This window comes from Hipposideros armiger, unplaced genomic scaffold (assembly GCF_001890085.2).
Source record: "Hipposideros armiger isolate ML-2016 unplaced genomic scaffold, ASM189008v1 scaffold_66, whole genome shotgun sequence".
NCBI lineage: Eukaryota > Metazoa > Chordata > Mammalia > Chiroptera > Hipposideridae > Hipposideros > Hipposideros armiger.
The window spans coordinates 134,280-153,013 of NW_017731416.1; the positions used below are offsets into that span (position 1 = coordinate 134,280).

General features: G+C 42.6%; 1 protein-coding gene across 2 annotated transcripts in view; it reads left to right on the forward strand.

Moving 5' to 3' along the window:
* TRPC7 (transient receptor potential cation channel subfamily C member 7) overlaps positions 1-18,734 on the forward strand; it is a 128,867-nt gene that overhangs the window by 24,782 nt on the left and 85,351 nt on the right. The gene's annotated exons all lie outside the window — the stretch shown is intronic.

An 18,734-nucleotide genomic window follows, 5' to 3' on the forward strand; every position in this document is an offset into this window, starting at 1 on the left:
CAGCTTTGGCTCCAAGACATCTCTGAGAGCTAAGAATACCCACTCGCTGCTCCCAGATCAATTCTCTGCAACATGCCAGTGCTTTCTCGCTCCTCAGCTTCCTACAAATAAAATTCTTGAATCAGAGTATATGTATTAAATCATGTTATGCAACATTTATTAAATCCTATAATGTGGTATGTCCTGGGCTGGAATATACAACTGAGCCAAGTTGATTAGTTAAGCATGAACATGTCAAAACTACAGAGCTCTTGGACTCTAAGAATAAAATGCCGCAGGGGGCTAAGCACGAAACAGTGGATTTCCCCTGGGATATCAGGAAAGCCATACTAGAGTCACCTTTGAGTTGATCTTGAGAAGGCACAGAGGTTCTTAGAGGAAGCAAAGACTTTCCACAGTTACCCATGGTCAACCACGGTCCAAAATTATTAACTGGAAAATTCCAGAAATAAACAATTAGTAAGTTTTAAACTGATCACCATTCTGAGTAGTGTGATGAAACATCATGTCATCTGCTCTGTCCTGCCTGGGAGGTGCATCAATTATTTGTCCAGTGTTTCCAATACCTTCCCATTAGATACTTAGTTATCTAATGCCTTGGTTATAAGATTGGTTATCAGAGAGAGAAAGATATATATATATATATATATATATATATATATATATAGAGAGAGAGAGAGAGAGAGAGAGAGAGAAGAGAGAGTCCACATTCACATAGCTTTTATCACAGCATATTATAATAGTTCTATTTTATTATTAGTTATTGTTCATCTGTCTTTAATTTTTGAATTAAACTTTATCATAGGTATGTATGTACAGGAAGAAACATAGTATATATAGGATTTGGTACTGTCTGTGTTTCAAGCATCCACTGGGAGAACTTATACCCCATGGGTAAAGGGGAACTACTGTACTGATGTGCCTAACTTTGATTTTTGTTTTATAATTAGCAAGGCTGTACATTTTTTAAATTGCTACTTTGTCATCTAGTTATTAGCCTCTCTTAATCAATAGCATTTTCAGCAATCACAAGCAAATTTTTAAAAATTACTGCTATACATATGCTGTGCTGTAATTACTCTTCAAAACGAGTCCCATGAACATTTACTATTCTGAATCCATAATGCAGTGAGTCATGACATAATCCTCTGAAAGGTATGTCATCTGGTGATGCCAATTCTAAATTAGTGTTTCTCTGAAATGTTTTCAAAATATACAGTTAGTACAAATAAGATGCATAGGCCACATTTGCTCCGAACCTCTTTTCGGATCTTCCTTTAATTTGATATTAGAAAACAAACAAAGTAAGTTATTAGATAAGAAGTAGAGAAGGCTGCAGCCCTGGCCAAGAAAGCACCAAGGGGGATTACCCCTCTCCAACACTGAGATTGTAATGACAATTTGGTCCAAAGGAAAACGGGCAGGTTTAAAATCCTCAATACACTGAGATTTAAGGGTTCATTACAATTTGGTCCAAAGGAAAACGGGCAGGTTTAAAATCCTCAATACACTGAGATTTAAGGGTTCATTACAATTTGGTCCAAAGGAAAACGGGCAGGTTTAAAATCCTCAATACACTCAAAATTCTTTTCTGATTATATTGGTAACACACAATTAATGTGGAAAATGAATCTGTGTATAGGAAGAAAAATTGTCTGTAATCCCTTCAGATGTTAACACGGCAGGGGATTTTCTGCCAGTGTGTGATGTCCCAAGCAGGCCACGTATTGAGCTTCACTTTCTCTCTGTACCTGAAATCCTGCTGGAATTAAAATGTCAATGTTTCCCCATCCATTTCCATCCCTGCATCCTTACCACCATTGCACTTGATCAGCTCCCACGCTGATCCTACCTCCAGGCCACAATGTCCACCAACATGGAGGCTGCCCACCAAGGCTCACAGCAGACCGGGCCATTCTCCCACTTAAAAAAGCTTTGATGGCTCCCTCCTGCCTATGGAAGTAAGTCCAAGCTCCTTACCAGGGAATACAAAACCCTCCATGACCCAGCTACTTTCTACTCCAGACCTGTCGTCTTCTGCCACCCGCCACCTTTTCTTGCACAGTTCCCTGTACATTCATCTCGCATGCTTTTGGGCCCCTATGTGCCTTGGCTTATGCTATGTCCCAGCCTGCAACGCTCTTCTTCCACGTCTTGAACCAGGTAACTCTGATTTACCCTTCAAGGCTCAGCAGCGACTTATCTCCTCCAGGGCGACTTCCCTGAATACCCAGACAGGGCTAAGAGCCTGCCTTTGATGCTATGTCCCAAAGCACTGAGCTTTATCAGTCAGTTACTGCCACAATAATGTTGTGTAACAAACCACCCCAAAACTCAACAGTCAACACGTCATCATTTATTATCATGTTCACAAGTCTGTGGGGTCACGGGAGGAGGCTGCTCAACAAATGGGCAGCGGGAACCTTCGAGTAGAACACATTCTTCTCTTGGTAAAAGCCAGAGCTCCCAGGGGGCCGAGGGAAAATGCGTGATGCCTCTTATTCAGATCTAGGTTTAGACGTCACACAGTGTCATTTCATAGGTTAAAGCAAACCCCGTGACCAAGCTCAACATCATTGGGGAAGGAAATATATAGGCCTGATGGATACTGGGAGGAGGGAGGAAACATCTGGTAAACAATGAGCTAATCTAACATAGGGCTCATCTCATAGATGGCAACTATTTTCGTAGTTTCTCAGGCCGAAAACCTCAGTCATTCTCTCATTCTCATTCTCTCTCTCTCTCTCTCTTTCTCTCTGTCTCTCTTACTTCATATCCAATTCATCAACAAATCCTCTTGGCTCTATCTTCCACAGACATCCAGAATTTGACACTTCTCACTCCCTGACTATTACCTTTCTGACCCGGGCCACTTTCTTCGCTCCCCTGGGTAACGGCAACAGCCTTTTCATTGGTCTTCGCGCGTCCGCTCTTGCGCCTTACACTTCATCTCATCCCAGCAGCAAGTGATCCTCTTCAAGTATCCATCAGATCACGCTGACGCCCATCTCACCAGAGTAAAAGCCACAGTCCTGACAAGTGCATGTCAGGGCTTTGGCCATCTGTCCCCTGCTGTCCCTCTGCCCTCATCTCTGCCATCTGTTGTCCTAATCACCCACTCTGTCCCAGTAACTGGCCATCTCGCTATTCCTCAGAAACACCACACACTCTCCTTCTTCTGGCTTTGTACTGGTCTCCTTTGTGCTGGTGACCCTCGGTCCAGAACCCTCTCTCCTCATAATCTACATAGCTCCCTCTTTCACGAACTTCAACTCTCTATCTCAAATCACTTCCTCGGGGAGCTCCCACCTAACCATCTATATATGACAGCAATCTGCAGTCCCCATGTCCCCAATAAATATATAAACTCCACTAGGGTAGGCACTCTGTCTGTTTTGCTTATAGCTGTATCTCAAAGATCTAGAACAGTGCCTGGAACAGAGTGGGTACTCAATGTGTACGTGTTGAATGAATGACTAGCGCCTCCACGTAATATGAAAACAATCGGGTTATGTGCTGTCTCCCCATGGGTGAGCAGTGACACCTCACCCCTCTTTGCATCTCCAGTGCCGAGTGGAGCTTCTTGAACCTGGGAGGCTCAGTAAGCCCCTGCTGAATGGAGTGAAGTATGTCTTTAAGGACTGATTACTGGAAAGCACCCAAGCTTTTGTGCTAACAGGCGCATACTATTTCTACTGCTTACCTGCTGGGTTTATCTGGAAGAAAATGTTTTCCCGGGAATTACTATGAGGCTGGGTGTAAAGAAACTCAGGTCTAATTTGCACAGAAAGGAGAGCTCCGCCTCACACTTGGTCATGGGACCTTCGCTGCCTATCTTTCCCTCCGTCAGCTCCCTGAGGGCAGCGACCGTGCCTGCCTCGCTCTTCACTGACTCACACTCACCTATGTTTGACAGTATGTGAGAGAGAGAGAAGGAGAGACCAAGACAGATAAATGGGGCAGGGTAAGGGGGAGAGATGGAGGGGTAGAATGAGAGCAGAGAGTGTTCAGAGAGGGGGAAGAGAGCCGCGGAGCCCCAGGCTGTGAGGAAAGGGGACGGGGCAAGACTCACACAGGCAGAGCTGCCTTTAGTCCTGGTTCCCAGTGGTTCCGGCAGAAAAAGCACAAAGCTGAGGAGAGGCTCTTCTGGGAGCCCAGCAAGAGAGAGCCAGCAGCATCCTCAGTCAGGATAAGGATGTGCAGAGAGTGCGCCTGAATTCCTCTCTGGATACACAAGCACATCCATGTCTGTTCAATCGTGAGAAATTACATAAAATATTAGATAATGTGCATAACCTGGGCACATGTCCATGCTATGGTGTAAGTAGCTAGTAACCATCACCATCCACACGTTGGCGAATGTTCGCTCCCCTCTGGGCCTTTGTACTTGTCAGTCCCTCTTGCTGGAGCGTCCATTCCCTGTTATCCACACACACACACGCACACGCGCGCACACACACACACACACACACACACGCACGCACACACACACGCACGCACGCACGCACGCGCGCGCGCACACACACACACGCCTCACCCCTGTTAGCTTTACTCAGCCTCAGGTCTCAGTTTATACTCTGCTTCCCCTTGAAAGTCCCTCCTATCTATAGCTGGGTGGCATGTCCCAAGGCACATATGTCACCTTGTGCGCCCTACCTGGTTACTTGTTGTTCTTTCTAGAAAGACCCTGAATTCTTCAAAGGCAAAGACTATGTCTTATTTAGGTCTGTATCCCCAGGGCCTGGCACATGGTGGGTGCTCAAATACACCTGCTGAACAGGTGAATAAAATGCTTGCATCGCTCTTCTGTTTTCTTGAGACACAGCCTCTATTCTCCTTAGTCAAGCCTGAATCTATCAGAGGGGGCTTGTTATAAAGTCAACACACAGAGCTCATCCTTACTTCTGGGACTTGACAATGTCATGGTGATGGATTAAGGAGCCCCTTACAGTATCAGCAGCTGCCAATTAAGTAAACCAAAAATCAAGTTGAAAACCGAAGTATCAACAGAACACTGTCAGCACCGCCTGGCTAAGAAAGGCGGTGCCGTCACCTGCAGATTCAGGCTCCGCACCCGGGGGCTGTACCTGCGCTGTCAATCACCAGGGACTCTGCCCAAGCTCTGTCCTGCGGTGTTTCCACCCAAGGACTGCCACAGGGTGAAGCTGTGGAACTGAACGCAACCAGGGCTGAGGCAGCTTTGTTAGAAAAGGCACTTGAGGAGCCACACCTCAAAAGAGAGACATTTTCCATGTTAATGCCCTATGCTCACCTGTAAGCCACAGGAATCCTAACACTGACTAAGACCTAGCACATTCTGTTAAGCAGCTGAAATGGATTATCTTATTAAGTGTACTCCTTGCAACAACCCTATAAAGTAAATAGCATTATCATCCCATAACACACATTAGAGCACACAGAGGCATTAATCCCACAGCCAGTATGCAGCAGAGCTGGGATTTGAACCCAGACACTCTGATTCTAGAGCCCGAGCACTAACCACCCAGCCATCCTTCTCATGTAAAGACTCATCAGCCCTGTGCTGAAAAACTCTAAGATCACCAATGGCTCACATACAATCATCTTCCCCAAATCCTGAAACACTTAGAACACAGAGGCCCGGTCGGGAAGTGCAGGGAATAAGCTTGGGATGAATAAAAGAAGGCATCCCGCAGAGAGTAAATATGAACTCCAGGAGGCAGTGGGTGGCCAGCGGCAGAACTAGAGTCGGGCCTTTGAGAGGGTCCCGGAGGAGGGAGCCAGCCCTATCCCACCCAGCCTTGGGGCAGAACCCTGGATTCAGAGGACCTCAGGGCTGTCTCCATCCCCCTGGGAAAGCCAAGGCGGAAAATGCTGGCTGTCTGACTCATGTCTAGAACTTGAATCACCTTCCTTGGATCTGCATTCCTAAATGGAGATTAATTGCTGAGGGGTATTTGCCCTTTATGATCCTTCGGAGCGCGGGCTTATTGATATGGTGAAGGTTAATGAAACAATTAAGTGTATGCATCAAAGCTAAAACATGGATTGAGGCTTTTCAATTTCCCTCTGCAATAACGAGCACTAGACTCAGGTTCTTACCCTGCATTTGACATCCACTAATTATTTCAGTGATTCCAGTTACGATTAATAAGGACTCAGCCATGTGTGTTAAATCTTAGCATTCCATTTTCTCATCCATCGACTGAGTGGGGGGACATGCAGGAGGGAGTGCTGGAGGGCCGGGGGTGGCTTTTAAGTCCATTCTTAGCTAAAAGGTACTGGGCGTGACCTATGTGCCCAGCACCATTCTATGCACTTCACCTACTTTGTCTCATTGACTTCTCACAATATATTATAATAATTTAAGTGTTTTAATGCCTCCGTATGTCATCGCCACTGTCTCCCAGGACACCCCTCAGAATCATAGACTCCTCCTGTCCCCACTCCATCCTCACATCCCCCACCCCTTCCTCCACCACAGACACCTTCCCACTCCACCAGCTGGAAGCCATAGGGCCTCCTCAGTAAGATCTCCCATCATTGCCCCTCTTAGAGATGGGGCACCTTCTTTCTCTTTCTAAAGCCTGGCTCCCCTAAGACACACTTCCCAGTAGCCATCACACAAGGGGCTTGTTTTGCTCCCACTGGGCCCGGGGGTGAGGGAAGGGGCATCTCTCTTGCTGTTCTCTACCACGTCCAGACCTTTCTCCTTCTCTCCTCCCTAAGAATATTCGGCTTTGAATCATATTTCATCAGGTTATAATTAACCCTCATCATTGCAGTCTGCAGCAATGGGTCACTGTCATTTCTCCATGGTTTTAGTCCCTGCTGTTTAAATTCCTGGCACTTTAACATATACAGACCATCCTGTCAATGAACTCATCTCCTCGGGTGGCCTCACATTAGTCGCCATGAGCCTACACCATCATGTTCAATAAATGCAAACTCTCCATAATTCTAAGCATCACGCCTCATACTCTACTTGCTCAAATCTTTTATCTCCCTCTCATATCCCAACTCTATCAACCTTGCCTCCCCCTAGGACCTCCAACTCACTAATCTAACCATCTTTTTTTAATAGACTATTTTTAGAGTTTTAAGGTTCACACAGTATTGAGCTGAAGGTGCAGAGGGCTGTATCCCCCTTGCCCACCACACCTATGCACAGCCTCCCCCATTATCAACCTCCCGTCACACAGTGGTGTATTCGTTATAATTCATGAACCTACATTGACACAATCACCCAGAGTTCATAGTTTATATTAGGGTTCACTCTGGTGTTGTACATGGGTTTGAACAAATGCGTAATGACACGTATCCATCATTATAGTATCATAGAGTAGCTTCACTGCCCTAAAAATCCCCCGTGCTCCACCTATTCATCCGTCCCTCCCCACTATCCCCTGGAAACCTCTTTTCTGTCTCCATAGTTTTGTCTTTTCCAGAATATCACGTAGTTGAAATCATACAGTATGTAGCCTTTTCAGATTGGCTTCTTTCACTTAGTAATATGCATTTAAAGTTCTTTCGTGTATTCTCTTGATAGCTCATTTCTTTTTAGCGCTGAATAATATTCCACTGTTTGGATGTACCACAGGTTATCCATTCACCTGCTGAAGGACATCTTGGTTGCTTCCAAGTTTTGGCAATTAGGAATAAAGCTGCTATAAACATCCATGTGAGGTTTTTGCGTGGACATAGTTTTTTACTCCTTTGGGTAAATACCAAGGAGCACGATTGCTACATCGTATAGTAAGAGTATATTGAGTTTTGTAAGAAACTGCCAACTTTATATTGAAAGTGGGTTTTTTTATAGATAATATATAGTGCCTCTTGTTTTTCTAACCATCTTTCCACTTTCCTTCTCCCCTGGAAGTCCAGTCTCCCCCCATACCAGCCTTAATTCCATGGACTATGATTATAATCTCCATCACATACACCTCAATCACTCTGCCCCCTCTTGATTTGTTGTATTCTTTGGCAAAAACACAATCCCGGTAAAATCTAATTCTCTACCTACTCCATGCTAGCGTCCAGGGAAGTGAATGTAGTTTGAAAGCATCAACTACATTAGCTACTCTGATTTTAAATTTCTGACCATGAACTTCAAATGGGCTCTTATTGTTCTCCAGCAATCATATCCTGTCTCCCTAATCCATTCACTCTTAAATTCTCCTAAAAATACTATCTCAGACCTCCTCTCCTCAATCTTCTATCACCTCTTTCCCAAGTCTTACTCTCAGCTGATAATTTTTCTTTCTATGTCACTGAAAAAAATTGAAACAGTAGAAAGAAAAAGTCTATAGATTCTCACCACCGATGCATCCACCTACTAGCATCCTCACCCTACTTGACCTTCCTCCTGCTCTAGATGACCATATGTGATTCTATCTAAATTCATGCCTCTCCATATACACTACATCCAATTGTCTGAAATAACACTATGCTATTGAACTACTGAATTAATATCATCTACTGAGATCATATACGAGCAAAATTATTATCTACTGAAAAATTCCCATCAACACACAAAATATTATGGTTTCTCCCATCAGGAGGAGGAAGGGAGGGGCAAGAGAAGGACAAAAGAAAAGCTTCTCTTGACTGTACTTCTCCAATCAGCTACTTATCTATTTCTTTACCCTCCTTTCCAATAAAATTCTTCAAAAGAGCTGTCTATATAACTTGCTCCGATGCTTCTCTCTCTTCCCATTCTTTAATCCTCAGCAGTCGTGCCCTCTACTCTCCCAAAAGCGCTTCCATCAAGGTGACCAATTACCTCCAAGCTGCTAAATCCAATGGTCAATTCTTAGGCCTCTTATTATTTGGGAATAATAACACCATCAGCTTTATAGGGTAACTGTGACCATTCAATGAAATACTACAATGCTTAGAACACTTTTATTGTAAACTGTTACTGTAATCATTTCTTAAACAAACTCAGTCTACATGTCAAAAGCAGAATACAGGTATACAGTATGCTCACTTATGTTATTTTATCTCCATTTGTATTTCAGTTGGAGCTTTCAATAAACATTCCTTCTCCATAACCGGGTCTCTGAAGAGAGGAAAGGGGGAGTGAATTTGAGGCCCACACTCTTTTTTAATCTAATTTCTAAGGTCTCCATTGAGAAATGAGGGTTAATTATCCTGTATTGTGTGGATGTCTCCACAGCATCAATCTGAAAAATTAATTTAAATTTGACCAATGAGAGTAGTAAGCTTCTCTCTCTTTTTTAATTTAAGTTTGTCAGTAGTTCTGAAAATATTTGAGAGTTGGGGTTTTTAACCAAAGTTGAACAAACTAATAATTTCCTGAAATTGGTGTTGTCAAAATAATAGCATCAGCACCACAAATCCAAAATATCATCATATCATGTTAAATAGTTCTGGTTTATCCTCTGCATTGTAGCCAGAGATTCATCTCAATAATAAGTGAGTTTGTGAAATTTATGGACCAAAAGGAAAGGGAAGAAATTCTGGACCAGTTGAAAATCAAAGAATCTCTGTTGAGCAGGGCACAAGAAATAAATGGTGGATGAATATTCAAAAACTGTTCAATACACTAACCAAATAAAAAGCTCTGAGCCAATAATTTTGGGTTGAAAGCCAGCAAAAATTTGTTAAAATTTGTTCCTCAAAATAATACTTTGTAAATCTTCAAACCAATATAAAAGCATGTTGGAGACATTATTAGTCATATTAATACATGTATCTAAACTAACTGTACATTCAAGAGTAAATTCATATTTTCAGACATGCTTGTCTATGTAGAAAATTCCAAAGAATCTACAAAGCACCAGTAAGTGACTTCAACCAGGTCATAGGGTATAAGGTCAACACACACAAATCAATTATATTTCTATATACAGTAAGAAAAATTAGAAACCAAACATTTCAGAAAATATTTCCAACAGCTAAAAAATTAATACTTAGATATGTCTTATAAAACACATGTAGAATCTGTAATGTGAAAGCTATAAAACACTAATGAAGGAAATCAAGGCAGACCTAACTAACTAATGGAGAGGTAGACCGTGTTCATGGTTTGGAGGACTCAATATTGTTAAGATGTCAGTTCTCCCCAAACTGATCTATTGATTTAGCATAACTCCAATAAAAATACCAGCAGAATTTCTTGTTGACACTAACAAGCTATTAAAAAAAATAAAATAAAATAAAAAATAATAAAAAAAATTATATATATATATATATATATATATATGAAGAAAGGAATGAGAAAAGCTGAAACAATTTGAAGGAAATGACAAAGTTGGAGGACTCAAAGTACCTTATTTTAAGACTTAATATTAAAGCTACAAAAATAAAGATAGTGGGCACTAGTGAAATAATAGATATGTAGATCAAGGAGACAGAATAGAGATCACAGAAACAAACCTATACAAATATGTCAACAATTTTTGACAGTTGTGCAAAAGCAACTCAATAGAAAAGAATATTTCAACAAATGAAGCCGAAACAGGTGAACATTCACATGCAAAAGGAGGAACTTTGATCTAATCTTTATACCTTGTATAAAAGTTAACAAAACATGGTTCATAGACCTAAATATAAAACCTAAATTATAAATTGTCTGGAAGAAAACTTAGGAGAAAAAAATATTTGTGACCTTGGGTTAAGAAGATTTCTTACTTATGACACCAAAAACATAATTGTAAAAGAAAAACAAATGATAAATTGGATGTCACCAAAATTTAAAATTTCGATTATTTGAAAGACACTGTTAAGAGAATGAAAATATAAGTCACATACTGAGAGAAAATATTTATAAATCCTATAATTTAAATGTTTTTTAATTTTTCAATTACATACCATATTATATTGGTTTCACAAAATAGTGATTAGGCATTTATATGTCCAAGTGATCACCCCAATAAGTTATTACAATATTATTGACTATATTCCCTATGCTGTACTTTACATCCCTATACCTATTTTTATAACCGGCAATTTGTATATCTTAATCCTTCCCCTTTTTCACCCATCCCCCAAATCCCCTCCCAGCTAGTAACCATCACAATGTTATCTGTATCTATGAGTTTGTTTCTGTTTTGTTTGTTCATTTATTTTGTTTTTCAGATTCCACATATAAGTGAAATCATATGGTATTCATCTTTCTCTGTCTGACATATTTCACTCAGCATAATACCCTCTAAGTCAGCGGTTCTCAACCTGTGGTTCGTGACCCCTTTGGGGGCCAAACGACCCTTTCACAGGGGTCGCCTAAGACCATCGGAAAACAAAAAGATATTTACATTACGATTCATAACAGTAGCAAAATTACAGTTATAGAGTAGCAACGAAAATAATTTTATGGTTGGGGGTCACCACAACATGAGGAACTGTATTAAGGGGTCGCGGCATTAGGAAGGTTGAGAACCGCTGCTCTAAGTCCATCCATGTTGCTGCAAATGGCAAGGTTTCATTCTTTTTATGGCTGAGTAACATTCCATTGTGTATATGTACCACCTCTTCTTTATCCATTCATCTATTAATGGACACATTGCTTCCATATTTTGGCTTTTGTAAATAATGCTGCCATGAACAGAGGGGTGCATATGCCTTTTTAAATTAGCATTTTGGATTTCTTTGGATAAATAGCCTAAAATGAGATTACTGGACCATATGATAGTTCTATTTTAAATTTTTTGAGGACCCTCCACACTGTTTTCCATAGTGGCTTTCCAATTTACAATCCCACCAACAGTGCACAAGGGTACCCTTTTCTCTACATCCTCATCAACACTTGTACAAACCTTCTCTCTTAAGAGGAATTATATCCAGAATATATATAAGAACTTTCAAAACTCAATAAGAAGAAAATAAACTCAATTTTTAAAAAATGGACAAAGGATGCGAACAGAGACACTTCATTGAAGATACAAAGATGGCAAATAAACACACAGAAAGATGCTCAACATCGTTAAGCATTAGGGAATGCAAATTAAAACCACAAAGAGATATCACTACACAGAAAATAAATTGACCATCCTAAATACTGGCAAGAGTATGGAGCAGCTAGAATTCTCATAATTTGTTGGCAGTAATGCGAAATGGTACAACCATTCCAGAAACAGATCAGCATTCTCTCATACAGTTAAATATACACTTACCATATACTCAGCAATCCCACTCCTACATATTTACTCTAAAGAACGTGTACAGAAAGGTTTATAGAAGCTTTACTCGATTGCTAAAAATGGGAACCAAAAGTCCTTCAATGAGTGAAATGTGTAAACAAACTGATATGTGCAGGCAGCAGATGTGAAATAAGAAATGAACTACTGATATGGGCAACAACATGGGTGAATCTCTAAGGAAATATACTGAGTGAAAGGAGCCAGTCTCAAAAGGTTCTATACTATATAATTTCATTTGTATGACATTTTGGAAAAGGCAAACTCTAGAGACTCTTGGTTCCATGCCCAGCACAGCCCCAGCTCACGGCCCCAAGAAGCACTGTTGCATGTAGCAGCTTCAAAGCATTGAACCTGGACAAACTGGTGTGCCCACTCCACCATTCACCAGTGCCCACAAGCTAAGAATGGCTCCCCTTGTCACTTTCTTTAAGAACAGACTTGAGGATGCCCTAATAGGAGATTAAGTGAAGAGCTACATATAGCAGCTCACTGAGATGGGTGGCAGAGTCCACATGGATACAGCCTACACTGCTAGTTTTACGAAGGTCATCAGCATTGACAGGACTAGAGAGAACGTCTACCTGACTATGACACCAAAGGTTGCTTTGCTGTTCTTTGTATTACTCCTGAAGAAGCCAAATGAAAGTTGTGCAAAATGAGAAAGATCTTTATGGGCACAAAAGAAATCCCTCATCTGGTGAGCCATGATGCTGACACTCTCCGTTACTCTGATCTCATCAAGGTGAACGACATTCAGACTGATGTGGGGACTGTCCAGATTACAGATTAAGTCAAGTTCAACACTGTGTATGGTGACTGGAGGTGCTAACCGGGGAAGGATCGGTGTAGTCACCAGAGATGAAGAGAAATGAACAGACTCAGAGTATAGTTTTGATACAGGCATACCTCGGAGATACTATGAGTTCAATTCCAGACCACCACAATAAAGCCAGTCATAATCGTTTTGCTGGCGGAGGATCTTGCCTTCAATTTGTAAAAAAATGCAACTGTGAAACGCAATAAAGACAAGTACAATGAAACAAGGTATGCATGCCTGCATATGGATTCGATCTGGAGTGAGAGAGGAAAAAAATCAAGGGTTTCTCCAGTATTCTGTATCCTCCTCCCCAAAGGCCAGTCTTGCTCCCACTCCAGCACAGCAATTAAAAAACACAAAGAACAAGAGGTCAAGAGTTTGAAATCAGTGGTCAAAATGAAAATGAGGTGGTCACAATAATACAAATTGCCATTTACAGGCTTTATTTTTATCATCAATTTCCATCTACTTAGGGTTTTCATTTATTTGTGTTCTTTATTGTTAACTAGACTAAGCATTTTACACTGTTTTAGTACTGATCCTTTCAATGATTATGTGATGTGTATAGTATTACAGATTAAAAGCTGAGCTGCCAAAGAGCTAATGGCTTGCTCTGTTTCCCACAACTGACAAGTAGCAAAATAAGAGTTCAAACACCGAATCCTTCTGACTTTAAAACCTATGCACACACCCACTGTACTGTAGAGCCTGTTGGGGATCAAATATGCATATCGCTGCCCACTCTTTATTTCCCAAAGTTAGGTTAAGAGTCGGCCCCAATTAAGCCTCTTGTGTTTACAGTGTGCTAAGGAGAACGGAGCATGCTACTCAGCAAGAGGCAACATGGTGAGAGGGAACGCAATGGCCGTGAAGTCAGACCAACCTGTTTTAACTCTTGGCTCGACCACTTAGTGGCTATGTCATCTTAGACAAGTACACTGCTCTGATTGATTCGACAAGTATTTACTTGTTCCAGGAAATGTTCTAGGCTTTAATGAGATGTTTGTGAACAAAACAGCAAAGATTCCTGCCCTCAAGCTTACATTTTAGTGGAGGGCATGGACAATAAATAAAGAAGTAAAATATATGGTATGCTATATGAGCATAAGTACTATGAAGGAAACAAACAAAAAAGGCAGGAAGGGGTGATGACAAATGGAGAAGGGTTGCAATTTTTTTCAAGCTAGTCAAGGAAGGCTTCTGAGAAAGTGGCATTTGAACAAAGACTTGAAGGAATTGAGAAAGTTGTTCATGTAGATACCTGGGAAAAGAGCATTCCAAGCTAAGAGAATAACAAGTACAAAGGTCTGGTCCTTGCCAAGTGTGTCTGAAGAATAGCAAGGGCGTGGTCAGAGTGACTGGAGTCAATGAAAGAGGGAGAGACCGGCGAGTCTAGATGATATGTGTCCTTAGAGGACAGTATAATAACTCCGCTTTTACTCTGAGTGGACAGGGAGCCCCTAGAGGGTTTAAGCAGAGCAGTGCCAGGATCCTTTTCTTTTTCTGGTATCCCCCAACTGGTGTGTGGAGAATACACTATAGAGGACCAGGACAGGATCAGGGAGACCAGCGAGCAGTCTCCTGGATTAGTCCAAGCAAGAGATGACGATGGTTTGGACCAGGGTAGAAATACTAGAATTGGTGAAAAGAGATCAGAGTTTTGGAAGGTAGAGCTGGCAGGATCTGCTATTGAGTTATATGTCCAGTATGAGAGGAAGAGAAGAATCAAGGATAAATCCAAGATTTTTCATCCTGAACAAGTGAAAGGGTGGGGATGACTAGGTAAGGTGGAAAAGGCTAGTTCCAGAGTTAGTTTTGTTAAATTTGAAATGCCTATTTAGCATCCAAGTGGAAATATCAAGTTGGCAATTAGATATGTGAGCCAAGCTCAGGAGAAAACACTGGGCTAAAGATATAAATTTTGGAGTCATCAGCATATGGACGGTCTCTAATGACTTTAGATAAGGTCACTAAGGCAGCAGTGTAAATGGACAAAAGGAGAATTCAAAGGACTGCGTACGTCCTTGGAGCATTCCAAAATTAGCACATCAGGGATATGAGAATGAATCAAAAACAAATGCAAACAGTAGTCTTTCAGGAAGAAAAATCATAGAAGCGTATGTTATGCGGGAAGCCAATTCAAGGATTCGTATTAAGGATGAGGAAGTAATCAGCTCTGTTGAAGCACTTGATAGGTCATGTAAAAGGGAGACTGGGGCCCAACCATTACATTTAGCAACATGAAAGTCACTTGTGACTTTGATAAGTACCGTTCTCCGTGGAGGTGGTGGTATAGGTGTGAAAGCCTTATTAAATGGGATAAGAGAGAGCACAGGAGGGCAACTGGGAATGCTGAGTGTAGACAACTCATTCAGGAGGCTTGCTATAAAATGGAACAGAAAATTAGAGTAGTGATTGGAGAAGGAAGTGGGGTCCAGAGAAATTCCTTTTTAAGACCAAAGAACAGCAGCATGTTTGTCCAATGAGCCAGCAGGGAGAGGGAGAAGGTGACAATGTGGGAGAGGAAAGGGGGTCTCAGGAGCCATGTCCCTGAGTAGGCACAATGGGCTGCTATCCAGCACACTAGTGTAGGAGCCGGCCTTAGATAGGAGCTGGGCAGTGCATCCACCTAAGAAAAGGGAAAACAGAGTCCACGGGCACAGATGCATGCAGGAAAGATACATGCTGGTGTGAGCCTGTGGCACTGCTCTTCGGATGACTTCTATTTTCCAAGTCAAAGAGGAAACAAGGTCCTTACCTGAGAGTTAGGAAGGGGAGAGGTGTTAGAAGACTGACGAGAGGAAAGGGTATGAAACACTGGTTTAGGAGGGAGGGGAGGAAACTGCCCCAAGCACTAAGGCCTACCCGAGGCAGAGGACTGTGAGTTTACAGCCTGATCAGCACAGTCCTGTGCTCTCCACATAAATTTGCTTTGCAGAGGCAGCAGCAGAGCAGTGGGGAATTAGGCTCCAGCGAGGTCAGGCTTTTACCCAGGGAGGAGGATAAAAGAAAGAGGAGAGCAAGACAGCTGATCATGTGTGCAGGGTGATTGTAACAACTGCCCATGAAACAGAAGCTCTGCGAGGAGGGACCTAAGAGGATGAAATCCAGTAAAAAGGTGGTGTGGTCCATGGCTTGTAGATCTGGTGGAATCGAAGGATGGCTAGAGTTGGGGTCCCAGAGGGAGTGAACTGGACACGTAGGGGTGGTGATCAGAGCGAGGGAGACTTGAAGTTAGGATCAGGGATATATTGGGAATAACTAAGCGAATGAATGGCAGAGTTAGAGTTGCCGATAAGGTCATTGGAATAGATGCTGACAAGGAAATGAGAAGGCTGGGTAACAGGCGGGTCATCTTCCTAGATATTGAAACCACCAAAAATAACAACAGCAGTACCGTTGAGAGAATGACAGTGAAATCTTCAGGGAAGGTGAGAGAGGGACCCAGAGATAAGTAAGTTACTGATATAGTGGTCCCCCTTACCCGGGGTTTCAGTCTCCACAGTTACACACAGTCAACCACAGTCCAAAACTCTTAAATGGAAAGTTCCAGAAATAACCAATTCATAAGTTTTAAATTGCGCACTGTTCTGAGTAGCGTGTTGAAACCTCGCACCATCCTGCTCCATCACACCCAGCACGTGAACCATCCCTCTGTCCAGAACGTCCATGGTGTACAGCTACACACCCATCAGTCACTTAGTTACCAAATCCATGGTCGTGGTATCACAGCGCCTCTGTGTAAGTGCCCCTACTTTACTTAATAATGCCACATTCACCTAATTGTGATTACAGTATAATTGTCCTATTTTTTTGTTGTTAATCTCTTGCTGTGCCTAATTTATAAATTAAACCTTATTAAAGGTACGTATGTATAGAAAGAACAGGATATATAGGGTTCGGTACTACCCAGTTTCAGGCATCCACTGGGGGTACTGGAACGTATCCCCTGCAGATAAGGGGGGACTACTGCATAAGGAGAAGTGGATTCATTCTATTAGTTTATCTGAGTTCAGTTTCCCCATTTGTAAGTTGGAAATGCCAGTAGTCCTTCCATCATGAGGTTTTTACAAGATTGAGTGAGATGGGCAGGTCAAACATCTGTCACCCATTGGGACTGGCAGACTTCAGTGTGCAGGAATATTAAATTATTTTTGAAAGGGCACTTGTAAAGTCTTAGCTGTGTGTCTCATCTACCTCCAACTAAAGCTGAGGAGTACGACTTGGAAGGCTCGCTGAGCTCAAGGCCAGCCCATAATCATAATCATCATACTTCCCCAGAGATGCTCACCTATGGCTCTGGGAAGCCATGACCCTCCCGTCTACACCTCTCCACACCCACATCATCTCCATGTTCCTGGCAGGCACAGGTCCCCTGTCCCTTCCAGCCGTCTGCAGACACCAGACTTGTAGCCTTCCACCCTGAGTGTCTGATGCAGAAGGCAAAAACCTAAGTACTTCCTCTGGCATGTCTCCTCTTCCTATAGCCAGGCTAGCTGAGCGCCCAGGGAAGTGAAAATCTCCAATGAAATGGTGCCTTGTATCCTGACCTGCGCTGATCCCAGAAATGTGCAGAGGCTCTGAGGCAGTTCATTATGACAAGCTCCCACCATGTGAAGCTTGGGCCAAGGGCTGGGTTAAGCCCTTCCCACTTCCTTACTGTATCCATCCATGCATTCGGCTTTAGGCAGGGGTTTCCACCAAGAGCTCAGCTCTTGTCTTGCTAAGAGGGAAGTGTGCACTTTACCAGGAACAGGCAATGACATTCAGACTCCTTGTTCTTGAGAAAGAGACCATAAAGTTGATGGAGTGGGGGCGAGACATTCAGGGAAGCTGAGTGGCAGTAGCAGGATTGCCAGAGGTGAATGGGTCCATGTGATAAGGTGACCCTTCTTGTCCATCCTGCTGAGCCCAGTGCCCGCTGAGCCTCCCCGCTCTGGCTCGGCAGGGCTCTCACAATATCTTAGCTGGGACAAGCTCTGAGCAAGTTTGCTTAGCACTCCTCTCATGCAATCCTGAGAGTGGATCCCTCGCCTCTTCTACCCCCACACCACTCAGTGGCCACAGTTGCTTTGTTCATTGCCAATTTTTCATTGCCTAGAACATAGGAGCTCTCAGGGAGGGAGTGAGGGACACAGAACACAGCTTTTCATGTCACCATCCAGCTCTGCACTAGGTGTCGAAACCTAGAACACGCCAAGTATCTTCCCTGAATTTTTCTCCACGAGAACCTGCCTGAGCTGAGCAGTCATTTGTTCTATCCAGCACTTCCCTTGTTCTCCCTAATTATATGTGTATAAAATGGGCAGCCACTCTTGTCTGAAAACATTTTCTTGATCCTTTTCCTTTTCCTAGCAACCAAACATTTACTTATCTCTTCTTCTAATGCAAAGTGACATTTTGATGAAGCAGTGCTGGAAGGAGACAAGAATCATTAATTCAGAAAAATGGCTGAGCGTCTGCAGTTTGCCAGGCTCCCATTCATTTGCGGAGGAATCCAGGTTCTGGAAAAGTGAAACTGCACTCCGGTTTACCAAACATCCCTGACCAGCTGGAGCGCTGCTGGCACCGATTAGCACTGAAAGTGACATTTGTCTCTAGTGTCCCTTCTGAATAGACTTGTTTCAACTAAGAAACCAACAAGGAAGCCTCTAGGGGAAAATATGTTGGGGGAATAGCGGTATGAGGGTGACATGAAACACTCTTTTGTCCAACATTTTGGATCATTACCTGTTTAGGGGAAAGAGAAGTTGGCATGTCGCTAGGAAAGGAGG